We start from the raw sequence: 15,659 nt of genomic DNA on the forward strand, positions 1-15,659 counted from the left end.
GTAGAAACACTCCAGGCTCCTTCGGGTTTCCACCTTCCACATCAGTCCACCCCCACCTATCCCTACTTTCTGACAAGTTCTTTTGCTTGTCTTTCTTCCGTCCATCCTGGAGATAGCTGGGTCAATAACCCGTGGACCAGAGGACAACCCTGAAACAGCCTCAGGGGATTCCTAGGACCCTAGAGTGCTACAAGAAACATAATTCCCTCGGACCTAGAACGGAGATGGAACCCCAGGGAAGGGGATGAATCCCGATTTTGCCTCTGCCACCAAGCAGAATACGTATCTGAAATAAGAGTGAAGTTTAGTTTTGGAAAGCAGGAGCACCTGTTCCACTTAGGTAGGGTAAGCTGAGTCATCTGTGAATTCAAAAGTGACTGGTAACTAATGGCAAAGCAGATGTCACCGAAGGCACATTTTTAATTATTCGGCTGATTGAGACAGGGCTGAAAGACAAGGTGGGCCCTGTAACCCAGTGTCACCACAGTGAGATGCCTAGTCACCTTGGGCTTCAGCTTTGTATCACCATGACAAATCCCTGAGGTAGATTAGCTAATAAGGAGGAGAGGGTAACGGGGGTCATGGTCTTAGAGGCCCCAATCCATGGCGGGCTGACCCCAGTGCTTTTGGTCCTCTGACAAGGCAGCACGTCACAGCAGCACTGTGAGGTGGAGGAAGCTGCTCTCATAATGGGAGCCAAGAAGCACGAGAAGACACAGGAAGAGAAAGGGCTGGGTCACAGCAGTCCGTCCAAGGGCACGCCTCCAGTCACCTAGGACACACCCCCTAAAGGTGCCACCTTGATAGTGCAGCCTGCTTCCAACCACGCCTTCAACCTGTGGACGTGGGGAACATCCCAGATCCAAGCCATAGCGTGCCGTTTTATTGGATTGGAAGGAGTTCTCTAGAACCGTATGCTGATGCAGACTTCCAGGGGCTGACGAGGTCTCCTAATGAGCAGATTGGGAGAGGACTCAGCCAGCCCCGGAAGGCAGCTGTATGAGGACTGGGGAGGCAGCTTCTGACGAGGACATGGGTGCAGGATTCTTGCCTGTCTGTTGCCGCAGTCCGGCGGCAGCAAACTAGCCGGGGGGTGACGAGCAACTTGTGTACATTGATACAGCAGGAGTGGGAGCCGTTTATTGTAGGACAACAGAGGTATTTATACATTTTGCACAGCTTATCTTAATTAGCATAAAATAGATACATCAGTCAACCAATAAGAAATCTCCACACTTAATGGCTCACTGGTGTTACTTCACAAACCACTCCCTCTGGCATTTTGCCAGGCACCATCCAGACTTGTTTACAGACTCTAACATTTTCCAGGCGCCATCCTGACTTGTTTACAGACTCTAACAATCTGTTCCCCTGTGGTACTGCCAGCACCTTACACGATCAGGGCACCTTGTAGATGCTCACCGTGAATTTGACTTGGAAAGAAAGAAGAGCAAGATATGAGGAAAATATAGCACCTTAGTGACCTTGTGTACTAAAATGTGGTGTTGGTAACAAATGATTCGTGTGGGAACAAGCAATTCAGCTAGACCCTAGAAGAAACGCAGATTTCCTCAATATGACATCCTCACTCATACTGATCATCATTCCCACCTTATTTGAAACTGTACCTCGCTCTGCCCTCCTGCTTATTCCAAACCCCCGTACCCTGACTGCCTCGGTTCTTGGTCACATTGGCCTTTTCATTTTCTTACTGGTGTGTCTGTTTCTGCTAACATGTCGTCTCCACTTTTAGCCAGGAGAAGATGTGGAGCCAAGGAGAAGAGACACCTCAGCTGCTACTAACAGAGATTCCTTTTCCTGCAGGAATCAACTATGGAGAATTCTCTGGTCAGAGTCACTCCAAGGTCCCAGCTGGTGCAGACTCTTTCTTCACATGCCACTCATTTAGATGCTGTCAGAAGCACTCACAGAAGAGCCAGGAGAGAGGGGCAGGAACATCCTTAGGGAGAAGCAGCCAACACCATGAGCAAGAACACAACCCTCCACACAGCAGGGGTGACTGTCTTGTGCTCTCACTTACCCCAAACCCAGGGAACAGCAGCTAGCATGAAGCAGATGCTCAGCAAATGTTTCCAGTATTTTTTTCTAGATGAGAGAAGCTTCACTGGGTGGTGTAACACACATTTCAGGCTTCATCCAGCCAGGGTAAAAGAATAAAATCACTGTCCTCTTAGGATCCAAACTATAATGAATCTAGTGTCTAGACCTCTACTTTGCTCCAGGGTTCTCCTTCCCTAAGTTCTGAGGATTACTATACTGTTCAGGACCCTTTGGGGCACCAGCTGAAGTCTGTCTTTTAAGCAGGAATTTGTGGTGAGCTCCTGGGGGCTGACCTTAGCAAGCCCATGTCTTCTGCCACTCTCGTGACACTGGGGCTGGAATCATAAGAGTCATGCTTAACTCTGGTGACGTCTTCAAACAGCGAATGGCAGCTAATGGCCCTTGCTAACAATTCTCCTTGCTCTTTGGCTGGCCAAGAGCCTTCTTTTCAAGGACATGTTTAGTCAAGGTCGTCCCCTAGCAAAATGGCACAGGAATTGTCCCCATGGTGTTCAGTGTCACCCAGGGTGCTTTCCTCACACTCACACACAGGGATTTCTCCAGGGGGTTCCAAAGAGCACAGAGATGGCCAGAAAGAGCTGAGTTCTACAAGCCTGAACGACGTGAAGAACCGGTTTCCATTTCCCAAGGTGAAAGCAGTATCGTGGGTCCAGACTCCTCGGGAGCTTGTTGGTGGTCCTTCCCAGGATTGGCAGAAGGTGGAGATGGCCAATTCCTGGGTGCACCCCATAACCTTCAATCACTGGCATAACCTCATGCTCATAATCACTCTGCCCCCATAAAGCCCGCCATTCACAGCCAGAGACGTAAAAGGAAGTAGGAGCTCTGACTTGGAGGACCGCTTGCCACATGCACTGATGTTTATAATCCTCTGACTCCTGAAAAATTTTAAAAAACCCTTAAATTGTTACAGCCAAAAGGGTCCACTCAATTCTGTCTTCCCAGAAAAAGATAATCCTCCAAAGGACAATACCAATCTATGAAAGAATTATATTTCAATTTATTTTTATATAGATTAACAAATGAGCATAAATACAATGATTAAATGCTCATCAATTAATGAATGGATGAAGAAAATGTGATACACACACAGTGGAGTATTATTCAGCCATAAAGAAAAACAAAATCATGTTATTTTCAAGAAAATAGGTGGAATTTGAGATGATACTGTTAAGTGAAACAATCCAGAGTCAAAAAGACAAGCGTCACATGTTTTCTCTCATTATGGGGAATATAGAATGCCGCAGGCCGGCTGCAGCAAACTAACGGGGGGCGGGGGGGGCGGTGGTGACGAGCAACTTGTGAAGACTGATACAGCAGGAGTGGGAGCTGTTTATTATAGGACAGGAGCGGTATATATACATTCCACACAGCTTATCTAATTAACATAAACTAGATACAGCAGTCAACCAATAAGGAATCTCCACACTTAATGGCTCGCTGGCGTTACTTCACAAACCACTCCCTCTGGCAAAATGCCAGGCGCCTTCTTGACTTGTTTATAGACTCTAACAATAGAAAAAGGGAGAGTTGGGGGGACAGGGGAGGAATGGTGAAGATGGGGGAGTAGAAAGGATCAAAACATGGTATACAGATACCAAATATGATACAGTGAAACCCGCTGTTCTGTATTACTGAGGTACACTAACACAAATTAAAAAAAATAAATAAGACAGCAATCTGAATATCCCTGAGCATCTCTCTCTCCTGCCTCTGTTCCCTGTCTTTCTACAGTTCATAAGTGTGTGCAGACCATGAGGAGCAGGAGTTAGGTGCTGGTCCTGTTTTCCTATGAAAAGTCTTCTCTGAATTTAATGTTTCAGTTGAAGACGAGTCTTCTGTAAAGTAAGTTGACTTCAAAGAAGAAAATTAAAACTCAAAGATGACATCAGAAAGAGTAGAGGACCATTTTCCAAGTCCTTGAAGATGTTCCAATGATATTGGAGCTCAGAGGAATAAAAATGTCCGGTGGGCAGTGTGCCAGGCATTGCTATACCACAGCAGAAAGCTCATCTTTGATCCGCTAGTTTTTCAATGAGTCCTGGGTAAGAGTTGTGGAAACTTCAATTGCATTCTAAAGAGGGACGTCTGAGTTAATTAATCAAAACCTTTGAAACTGTCTGAAAACCATTATTTTCTTGCAATTGTTCATTACCAAAAATATAGGAAAAAATTAGATATTAAAGCTATGATAAAGTGAGTGCCATTTGAATTTTCTCATTAGCACTTGCAATTCTTTTGATAAGATGAAGGACTGATCCTTTGTTTTCCTGTCTCTTTTGCAGTGAGAAATAAACTTACCCTGCTTTAAAGATTCTATTTAAAGTTTGGTTTTCGATGTGTTGGATTCAATTATTGTCAGATATTTTACAAGTACTTTATTTTCATTTAATTTCCCAAGGTATACTCATTTGTGTACAGTTGTAGAAATTGGGGCTTTCATTTATTTCTCATGAGTATTTAAATACAGCAGAGTGAGCATAGTGAACTAATCAAAGTAAACACAGAAAAATTAGGTAGATAATACAATAGTTAAAACAATATAGTCCACAACACAGTTTAATGATCTTAGTTTTTTTGTTTGGAGTTAAAAATCAAAAAGGAAAAAAAAGGCACAAAGGAAAAATGCTTTTAAATATTTTTCACATTAAAATATCCTCAAGATTTAAAAAAGTCTACCATTTAATTTGTATTCTATTGTTAATTTAATAGAAAAATATTTAACTTATATAAACAAAGTACAGATGCCCACTAAGAAAATAATTGGGCTGGGGTTGTAGCTTTGTGATAGAGTATGTGCCTCCCATGCACAAGACCCTGGGTTTAGTCCCAGAATTCAGCATTAAAAAAAAAAAAAAAAGAAAGAAAGCAAAGGAAAGGAAAAGCAAAGGAAAGAAATAAATAAGGAAAGAAAACAACTTAAAAGGAAAAGCAATTTGTATTTTTAATGCAACTTTGATGTTTTTTTAAAAATAAAATATCCATCTTATATTTAAATTTATTTTTATTTTAACAAATGGGCGCAATCACCACAGTTAAATAAATAGTATGCATTACATTTAAAAAGATGGTCTTCTTTCAACCTTCCCTCTAAATCTCTAAATAACAAGAAAGTGTTTTTTTTAACCTTTCAACTGATAAAACAGAAAAAAAGTAGTTTTGAAAGATGAAATGTAAGTTCATAAGTCAAAATAGAAATAGCAGAGCCAGAAAATAAATTCTTAAACTGGCCTTAAAAAACAAAAGGTGATAAGTCAAGTAATTTTCGTTGCAAATGAACAACCCTCTCCATACAAGCAAACAGATTAGTAGGCTGAAGGGCTTAGGGGTGAATTGAGGGATAAAAGTTAGATTTACTAAAAATGCATATAAAGGGTTCTCTAAAATGCTTCTGAAATTCCATGCAGACAAGATACTACCAGCCCACAAGCTGAAGAGGGCAAAGCAGAGTTTCTGGCATAGTTGAGATAAGGGTGCCATATTGAAACAGGGTAGTTGAGTAAATAATTGGGTTCGTAAGAGCAATATTCCTTGTTGCCTTCTCCCTTTTAGTTCCCAGAATTTCCTAGTCAGAACATTAATCTTTATACAATAGTTTGGAAAACTTTTTTTTTCAGGAAATACAGCCAGTGTGAGATGAAAGTGCTGGGGCATCAACTTTTGGTACAACAGTGTGGGGAGCTGTACTGACCCATTCCCTAATGAAAGTGGTGGGAAATCTCTCTCTCTCACACACACACACACATACATACACACACACACACACACACACACACACACAGAGCTCAAGTCTTGTAAATCCTAAAGGGGAAATATCTGTTTAATAACATCTATAATAATTTGATAAAAAAAGCAACAATTCATGGTATTTTACCCACGACAGTGCTATCATCCCCCACTCCTACCTGAGCAGGTTACCTTCAGATTGCTACAGCAAACAGCAGTACCCACTTCATCTCTCCTCCCACTACCAACATGGAAGTCTTTCTTCACAAAAAGAGCAAGATATCAGTGTTTCTCATCCTTTCCCGGCATACAGTTTGAGAATAAGCCATGGAGGATTCACTCTTCTTTCACTCAGCTCTCGCTAATGGAATGGAAGCTCTCCCTTAGGTATACAGAAGCCCTGATTACTCTGCCAAGTTCACAAAATAGCGTATATATGCAAAGAAGGGCAAGCCAAGAAGATCCTAGGGTACCCCTCCACCCTCTGTGGAACATTCAGTTAATGTGGCAGAAGTGTCCCTCGACTAGAGCTCTGGCTCAGAGATTTTGTATGGAGAGAGAAAACAGAAACAAACAACAACTAAGACAACATGAATCAGATCCTACTCCTTCCCAAGGAACTAACTCAATTTGCTACAGAGTATGAAGAAATTCAACCATGAAGTTCCTCTCTGGAAGAGTCAATGGCTCTGAAGAACAAGGGATGACAGTGAGCTAGCTAGAGTGACTGACATATTCAAATTCTCAAGAATAAAAAGAAACAGAAGCTGTCAACCAGGAACTCTTAATCCAGCAAAGTTATCTTTCAGAAGAAGAAATAAAGATTGTCACAGAAGAAGGAGAAGGAGAAGCAAAACAAGAAGAAGAGCGGAGAATGCATTGGTGGCCTAACAGACTCACAGGAAATGTCAGCGGAAGTTCTTCAGGATGAGAGCAAGCGAGTTCACGTGGTGATTGAAGTCTACATAGAAAACACATGTAAGGGCAGACTTCTATTATAAGAACAGTAGAAACACACGTTTTTCTCCTTTTTTAACTGATTACAAAGGATTTACATGAAATAATATGTATGCAATGTAACTTTGGATCTATACTAACAGTAACGTAGTATATTACATTGTGTCCATCACAAAGGTGGACAATTAGGGGGAAAAACTGTATAAGGCTAAATAAATGACTGCAGATTGTAAAGCATTAATTATAAAAATATTAAGATTATAACATTAATAGACATACTATATATTAATAATAACACAAAAATTAGTAAAGTTTATAAAAAATCATGTTTCTATATGTCACTAAAATTAAACTACTATAAATAAATTTGAAGCTTTTTATGCTAAGTTAAGGTAGTAAGCAATATGATAACTGATCAAAAAATCAACTGCAAATATATAATAGAAAATTGTTAAAGAGATTAACTACATTAGAAAATATACACTTTTGTAACAGAAAGAGATAAAGGAGATATAGATGAACAAAATGTTTTGTGTATTATGAAACATAAGAATCAAGTAGCAAAATGTCAGACAAAACTCAAATTATCTCAATAATAAAAACAAACAGGTGTAGATTAAATTGTTTAATAAATGACGGACTTTAGATTCTGTCAGAGTTAATTACATCTTTCACCTTCTCTGAGCTATGGAGTGTCCACACATTTAACCAAGCATTACTCTGTGAATGTCTTTAAGAGTGCTTTGGATTAGATTAAAGACAAATAAATAAACTGAATAAAGCAGATTACAATTTTTCATATGGGTGGATGTCATTCAATTCACTGGAGGCCTGAAGAGAACAAAAAGACTAACCTTCCCATGAGTACGAAAGAGCTACTTCATCTGACTACTTCATCTGACTGTTTGGAGCTGCGACATCAGATTTCCCCTTTTCTTGGATTCAAAGCGAAACATTTAATCTCCCTGGGTCTCAAGCCAGCCAAAAATTAAACTACAATTACACCATTGGCTCTTTTGGTTCTTAGGCATTTGGACTCAGATTTGAACTATGCCATCTGCTGTCCTGGGTCACAAGCTTGCCCAAACTGGGACATTTGTCAGCTTCTGTAATCATGTGAGCCAGTCTCCTATAATCTCGCCCCTTCACTTATTCCCTCTGTAGAGAGACAGAGAGACAGACACACACTCACACACACACACACACACACACACACACACTGTCAGTTTCTCTGGAGAAATTTAAAACATACCAAAATGATCTTTAACTTTTTACTCCTCTTTAGTATATCCAGTGTCATTTTGATTTCTGATTCTTTCTACATGCTCTTGCTTTCCTTTACTAAATTTATCTTCCCTTTAGTCCTAGTATTTGAATTTCACAGTGATATGCCATGATATGATTTAATTACCTTGGTTTTACTTAGAATATATGACCATAGAGATATAATTATTCATTGTATTGACTTTAAAAAAATTATATCTTCTCTATATCAAATAGATGCTGAGGCAAACATACACAGGAATAAAGAATTATTAAGAAATGTTCAAAATTAATAGGAAGAATCAATTAACAAATCCAAGAAGATTAAAGAAGACAAAACATACATTTGTCTTTTAAAGATTAAAAAAAACCCAAATTAGTAAAGTAACAAAATAATGCTTTTCCTGGTAATATTAAAATAAAACATGAAGAGAAAATTCTGAAGGTAAAAACAAGAACACTTTACATTAAAAAGAGCAATTAAATAAATCATGGCATACCTTTGCAAGAAATCATAAAAGTCAAAAAACAATGGAGCAAAATATTTAATGTGACAGAAGAAATGAAAAGTCAACTTAGACTTTTATATGCTTCTATACCCAGCAAAAAGATCTTTTAAAAATAAAGGAAAATTAATATTTTTCCCAGAAATCAAAAATTGAACATATTTCTTGAAGATCTGAACTATTAAAATGTTAGACATTTTTCAAAAGGACCATAATACACATTGAATCTTGGATCTATAAGAGTGATTAAAAACAAAATGTACAAGTGAAAGTTTTTGTTATTTTTAATTTCTTTTTATATTTCCTGTATTCATTCTAAAATGTAACTAGATTGAGCATAGTTATTATGTGTTTCATGCCATATATATATATATATATATATATATATATATATATATATATTAAAGTATGTTACAGTCATTACATATGAAGTATATGATTTGAAGGCATATATTGATTAGTTAAAAATATATAATAGAAACCCCAAAAAAACCACTAAATATACTTCACAAAAGAGTATAAAATAATCAAAGAGAATAAATAATTATAAAATTGATCAATTAAATCAAAATGTCATAAATTTTAAAAAACAGACAATTAGAATAACAAGATTAGAAATTTTAATATGAACAAAAATAATAATATAAGAATAATTTAAATACTTCAAATAAAAGATATGTATTGTCACATTGGATAATAAAGTAATAGCAATGTGCCTAAAAAAACAACTTTAAATATAAAGGTGTAGGTTAAAATTAAAGATATCAGAAAGACATATCATATGAATACTATCCAAGTAAATTTGGGGTAGTTTTAAGTAGATATATGAACAAAGAATATTGTCTGGGAAAAAGTTAGCATCACATAATGAAAAATTCTCTAATATTTCTTAGAATTCTGAATGTTCACATACTTATGAACAAAGATTCATAATTTATGAAGCAAAACCTGATAGGAGAAATAGACAAACCCTCAGTCATAGTTGGAGACATGAAATCTAGCCTCTTAGTAACTGACAGAACCTAGAGAAAATTGGTGTTATATGAGTCCAGAAAGATAGCATTAATTAACTTCACATAAGGATATTTGTAGAACTCTTTCTACCCCAAAACATAAGAACACACACTCTTTGTATACATGGAATATTAACAGAGACAAATTATGCTCCGAGCCATAAAGCAAGCTATAGCAAACTTGGAAGCACACAGTATGTATGAAGGGTGCAGTTGATTCATTATAGGATTAGACTAAAAATCAATAATAGTGTGATATCTGGGAAATATGTAAATTTTTGGTGATTAAAGAACACACTTTAAAGTAAAATGTAAAAAGAAAGTGTTAGGTCCAATTTTTAAATAATTTGTACTGAACATATCAAATATACATTGGAATTTGTGATATGTAACTGAAATAGTCCTTAAAAAGACATTTATAGCATTAGTTGCTTATATTAGAAAAAGTAAAGGCCTCTAATAAATATTCTGTTTTCACTCTATAAAATTGCAACTGAAAGAGAAAACTAAATTCAAAGCAGGTGAAGGAAAAAAATAATAAAGATAATAAGAAATCAATAAATGGAAAATAAATGAAAGTAAAAGTGAAGTCTTTGAAATTATCAATAAATTGAGGGAAATCTAACCAGACCAACCATGAGAAACAAGATGTCAGATGTAATTAACAAGAACGAAAATGGAGAAATCACTACAGACACTATAGACATTGAAAGATGTAAACAGAATACCAACCAGGAAAAGGCAAGCTACCAAATCTCACTCGAAAATGGATAGATTGCATTAATAGTCCTATTGTATTAAGGAAGTATAAATCATATTTCAAAAGCTTCCAAGAATTTAAAAAACCCTGACATTTCAGATCTTATCAGTGCTGAATATTATCAAATATTTGAAGATAAAATAAATCTAAGTCATATATTATTTTAAGTATATTAGGGGAGAAAATACTTCCAATGGCATTATTAAAAAACTAACACAATCCTACCCCTAAAACCAAAAATATTATAAGACCGCTATTCACCAATATTATGGATATAGACAGACAAAAAAAAAATCACAAAATATTGGCAAATTGAATCCAGCAATAGATAGGACAAAATTGAATCATCACTAAGCACAATTTTTCCCAGGTATGCAAGGTCAGTGTTTGCATATGATTTGTGCAATCCTCCCTTCTGCTTTCATCAGCCTCAGATTATTTATAATGCCCAATACAATGTAAATTTACTGTTGATAGTTGTTATTCTGTGTCTTTACAAAGTAATGACAAGAAAAACAAGTCTATACATGTCCACTACAAGTGAAATTTTTTTTTCCCAAATATTTTTGATCCAGATTGTTTGAATATACAGGTGTGGTCCCCACACATAGAGGAACAACTATACAACCCGGGGAAAAACCACACAACTGTCTCAATCAGTATACAAAACTATTTGACAAAATTTTCCTCTATTAATACAAAACAAAACCCTCACAAGGACTGGGAGAAAACACCTGTAGTTTGGTGAAGCCGCCTTGCCTTGTTTGGAGCCGCCGGCAGCCTGCTTCCTGGAGAATTTGTCCTGAGACTGGGCAACACCAGGCTGTGCTCTCTCACCACCTCCTTCAAGGTACGGAAGACAGCCCGTGTGCTGAGGCATCCATAGTAGAACTGGAAAACAAGACTGCTTCTGTTGTGGATTACATGCTTATCTAGTAAAACTTAACAGAATACCTTCCCGAGAGTCTCCAAAAAACAATCAGCTTATCAAGGTAACAGGACACACCATGAATACACAAAATAAATTGCTGTGGAATACTAAGGAAGAACAGAAGTTTGGATTTTTAAAAACATCATTTAAGATAACCTCAAAGTAAAATAAATATTTGTGTTGAAGGAAATCTATAATCAGGATCTGTATTCCTCAGACTACATAAAACTTCAAAATTTTAAAACACACACACACACACACACACACACACACATATACACTATCTATGTATTGAAGGACTCAATTTCCTCAATGTTAATGTTGTGGTTTGGATGTGAGGTGTCCCCCCAAAGCTCATGTGTGAGACGATGCTAAAGGTTCAGAGGAGGAGTGCCCGGGTTATGAGAGCCTTAACCCACTGGGTACATTAACCCCCAATAGGGGTTAACTGAGGAGGTAGAGTGTAGCTGGAGGAGGTAGCGGCTGGGGGGCATGGGTTGGGATGTGTATTTGGATCTGGTGTGTGAAATGTCTCTCTCCCTTTCTCTGCCCTGATCACCATGTGAGCTGCTTCCCTCTGTCACGTTCTTCTGCCATGATGGCGTTGGCTGTCCATGGACTGAGACCTCTAAAACTGTGAGCTCCATATAAGCTCTTCCTCCTCTACAGTTGTTCTGGTCAGGTTTTTAGTCATAGCAACAAAAAAAGCTGACTAAAATAGTCAATTAAGATACAGGTTGATCTGATTTCAATGCAATTCCAGGAAAACCTTACAGACTGATCTGAATGTATCAACAAACTTTAAGAACTGTGAGTCCAAAAGTAGAAAATTTCAAACAATTTTGAGAAAGAACACTATTGGAAGGCTTATTTTATTAAATTTCAAAGCTTTGACATAGAAATCAAGACAGAATAATTTGGGGAAAAGGATAGCTTTTAGATCAATTGAATAGAATAGAGAGTCCACGAAATAAACTTATACAGATTTTTAATTGAATTTTACAATGTCTAAAGAAAGTTTAATGAAAAATAGCAGAATTTTAACAAATATTGCTATAAAATTGATAGGCCTGATGATAAAATACAAACAAAAACAAAATCTAAAACTTGAAATTAAAAAAAAAAAGATGATCCAAGTGTCACCTTCATACAAAAAAAAAAAAATTAAGGGTGAATTATAGCTTAAATGTAACACATAAACTACTAAACTTCTCGAAGAAATACCTGAAGAAAAATGTTGACCTTGGGTAATGGAAATATGTTTCATATATGAACCCATGAGCACAAATCATAGATTTAAAGATTATTAAAGTTTTCTTAACAAAACTTAAAATGTTCATTCTGTAAAACACACCATTAAGAACATGTGCACAAGGCAAAGACTGTGAGATTTATTTGTATATCACATCTCTGACACAAGATTTGTATCTGAAATATATAAAGAGCTCTCAAAACTCAACAATAGGAAACATAATTAAAGTGCTAGATAAATATTCCATCAAGAAGGTATATTAATCATAAATAATTATATAGAAAGATGCTCAGCTCATTAATCAGTAAGAAGATGCAAGTTAAAACTAAACCAAGATACCACAAACATTGATTACCAAGTTTGTCATTGAAAAAAAAAAAGAGAGAGAATACAAAATAAGGGGGAGAAAAAGCCTACCAAACCAAAAAATTTGGAGAGAATGAGAAACAACTAGAATGCCAATATATTACTGATAGAATCTGAGGAATCACTATGATTTTTGCAAATATTTATAAACTTAATGTCTTCCAATAAAAGGGAAAATATTTCCATCATACTACTTGAAGGAATAAGGTCCAGTTTAATGACAAAACAAGACAAATAAGACAAAGTGCTTAGAAACAATGTCTGCATGGAGGTGGGAAATGTAGACATGGTGAGCAGGGCTTTAGAATTGGGGCTGCTGGGTGCAGAATTACAGGAGAGGCAGGCATCAAAGGTCGAGAATCATGGCTTGGCTGGGAGGTGTCCCCTAAAAGATCACCTGTGAGACAATGCAAGGAGGCTCAGAGGAGAAGTGACTGGGCTGTGAGAGGCTCAACCTCATCAGTGAGTTAATCCCCGTGGGAGGTGGGATTAACTGAGTGGTAACTGAAGGCAGGTGGGGTGTGGCTGGAGGAGGTGGTCCTTGGGGGAGTGGGTTTGGGCTTTGTATTTGAATCTGGCGAGTGGAGCCTCTCTGCTTCCTGATCATCAGGTGAGCTGCTTCCCTCCACCACACTCTTCTGCCATGATGTTCTGCCTCACCTCGAGCCCTGAGGAATGGAGCCGGTCTTCTATGGACGGAGACCTCTGAATCCTTGAGCCCAGATAAACTTTTCCTCCTCTACAATCATTCTTGTGCAGTTTTAGTCACAGCAGCAAAACACTAAGACATGGAGGAAGGAGTGAGCGGGCCATTGTTCAGGCCTGTGAGCTAGGGTGGAGTTTAGATTAACATGGCCCAATAGTAGAGGCTGCACATCACTTTTAAGAACATCAGTTTATAAGCTTTTCTTTACTTGGTGAGCAAAGACTTCTTAATGAAAACTTCTGACACTGATAGTGCAAGTGCTAGTGATTGGTTCCAGATTATATGTGTATGGTCATGTATGTGTATGGTCGGGGGACTGTTATAAATCATGACCTGAATGAAGTAGCATTCTGAGAATTTTATGTTTACAGCTTACATGATGGTAAGTTATAGTTTTAGTTTTATTATTTATATATTATTTATATATATTATTTAGTTATAGTTTTCATATATCAATTTCACAAAGACTTATTTTTCCATCTAAAGCAATATGGATATTTCCAGAGTAGAATGTTTCCATGCAGATATATAAAATAAAAGAAATTAAATTGATTTCTAAAATAATTTTTTCCATAAGTGTCCATTGTTTAAGTCACAGTAATTAAATCACTCTCATTTCTTACAACCATACTGCCTAAAAATAAAAGTGAATACAAATTTGAAAAATAATGAAACAAATTATTGGTTTCATAAATCTTCTAAGATATGCCTTAACGCTCACATCTATTTCCCCATTTTAAACAAGTTTATAAACATATTGCAAGACAGGAGAAAGAATTGACCATCATAGAGGTTAAAAAATAAAAGCTGAGGGAAAAGCTCAGCTTCTGACAATTCAAGTAATATATTATTTAAAAGTACCAGTGAATGCATTTATAAATTATGATTCCCTGGGTATGCTCATAGAACAGAATAAAAATGTCAGCAATTAAAGAACTTAGTGTTTACAAACAACCTTTAGCTGACATCGACTTAGGCATGAGCACCCCAAGTTAATGTGGCAATGACAAGGTGCTAGTTTTTGAAGGACTCACTGCCATTCAAAGTTAAAACAAAACTCAAATTACCCAGCACATTCCAGACACCAATCCTTTTATCAAAAGACTGCATACCCAATGTCAAATACTTTGAAAATGTGCTCTAATGCTAATCATTGTAAAGTCCACCATAAAACTCGATACCTTTTGCTTATCATGAGACATGTATGTTGCTTTGAATCCAGCAATATCAGTTAACTTTTTCTCTCCTTTCTCAAGTTATTCATAAGGTTTCATTTTCATTTTAGTGTCCAAATATTAATGTATACTGATATATAAAATATAATATAAGTAGAAATGTCATTGGTTTTGTGTGGTCTTTCCAAAAAAGTCATTTCTATTCTAGTTTTAAATTATGTAGTATGCTATGAAAATCATTATTTAATCTCATGCCCATAATTGTTTTGAAATTAACCAAGAGACATAGATGGAGAATAAAATGTTATGTCTATTTATATTTTCTTTGAATTTTGTTTTCATGAGAAGCAGTGGAATTTGTCTAAAATTATTTCTATAAGCTACAGAGTACCAAAATTTAATGCAATACAATTATCATGGTAATATATTGATGTGAACAGGTAGCAGAAATTTGAAATTTAAATAAAAACAGAAATAGAGCAGTAGATAGGTTAAGGTAACAGATTTTAAGTTGATAACTTGGTATAGAATGAGCAAAGCATAACAAAGCTTGAAAGAGTCAATAATATTCAATTCAAAAGGAATTTATGTAACTGTAGGGGCATCTGGCAGAACAATTCACAGGCCAGGTTATTTTGAAGAGTCTAAAAGTGCTCTCACTTTCAGTCAGTCGGCTCCCTTAGAAGAGCTGAGCTTAGGCAGAACCGTGCTCAGTCTCTGCAGCCAGGGTACCTGCATCCTGGTTCCTTTGCAGCTCAGGACATAGAAACCTGCAGAATATTCCCCGACCCTGGTAATGAATCCCAGCCAGATCCGATATGACTTGTTAGGCCTATTAGAGAGCTAAAGCTGAAAACCGTCAGGTGAACTACCTGCCAATATGTGTCAAGCCCCTCTGAGCGAAAGGGACACATAAATTGTT

The sequence above is a fragment of the Marmota flaviventris genome, chromosome 6 (assembly GCF_047511675.1).
Source record: "Marmota flaviventris isolate mMarFla1 chromosome 6, mMarFla1.hap1, whole genome shotgun sequence".
NCBI classification, from domain to species: domain Eukaryota; kingdom Metazoa; phylum Chordata; class Mammalia; order Rodentia; family Sciuridae; genus Marmota; species Marmota flaviventris.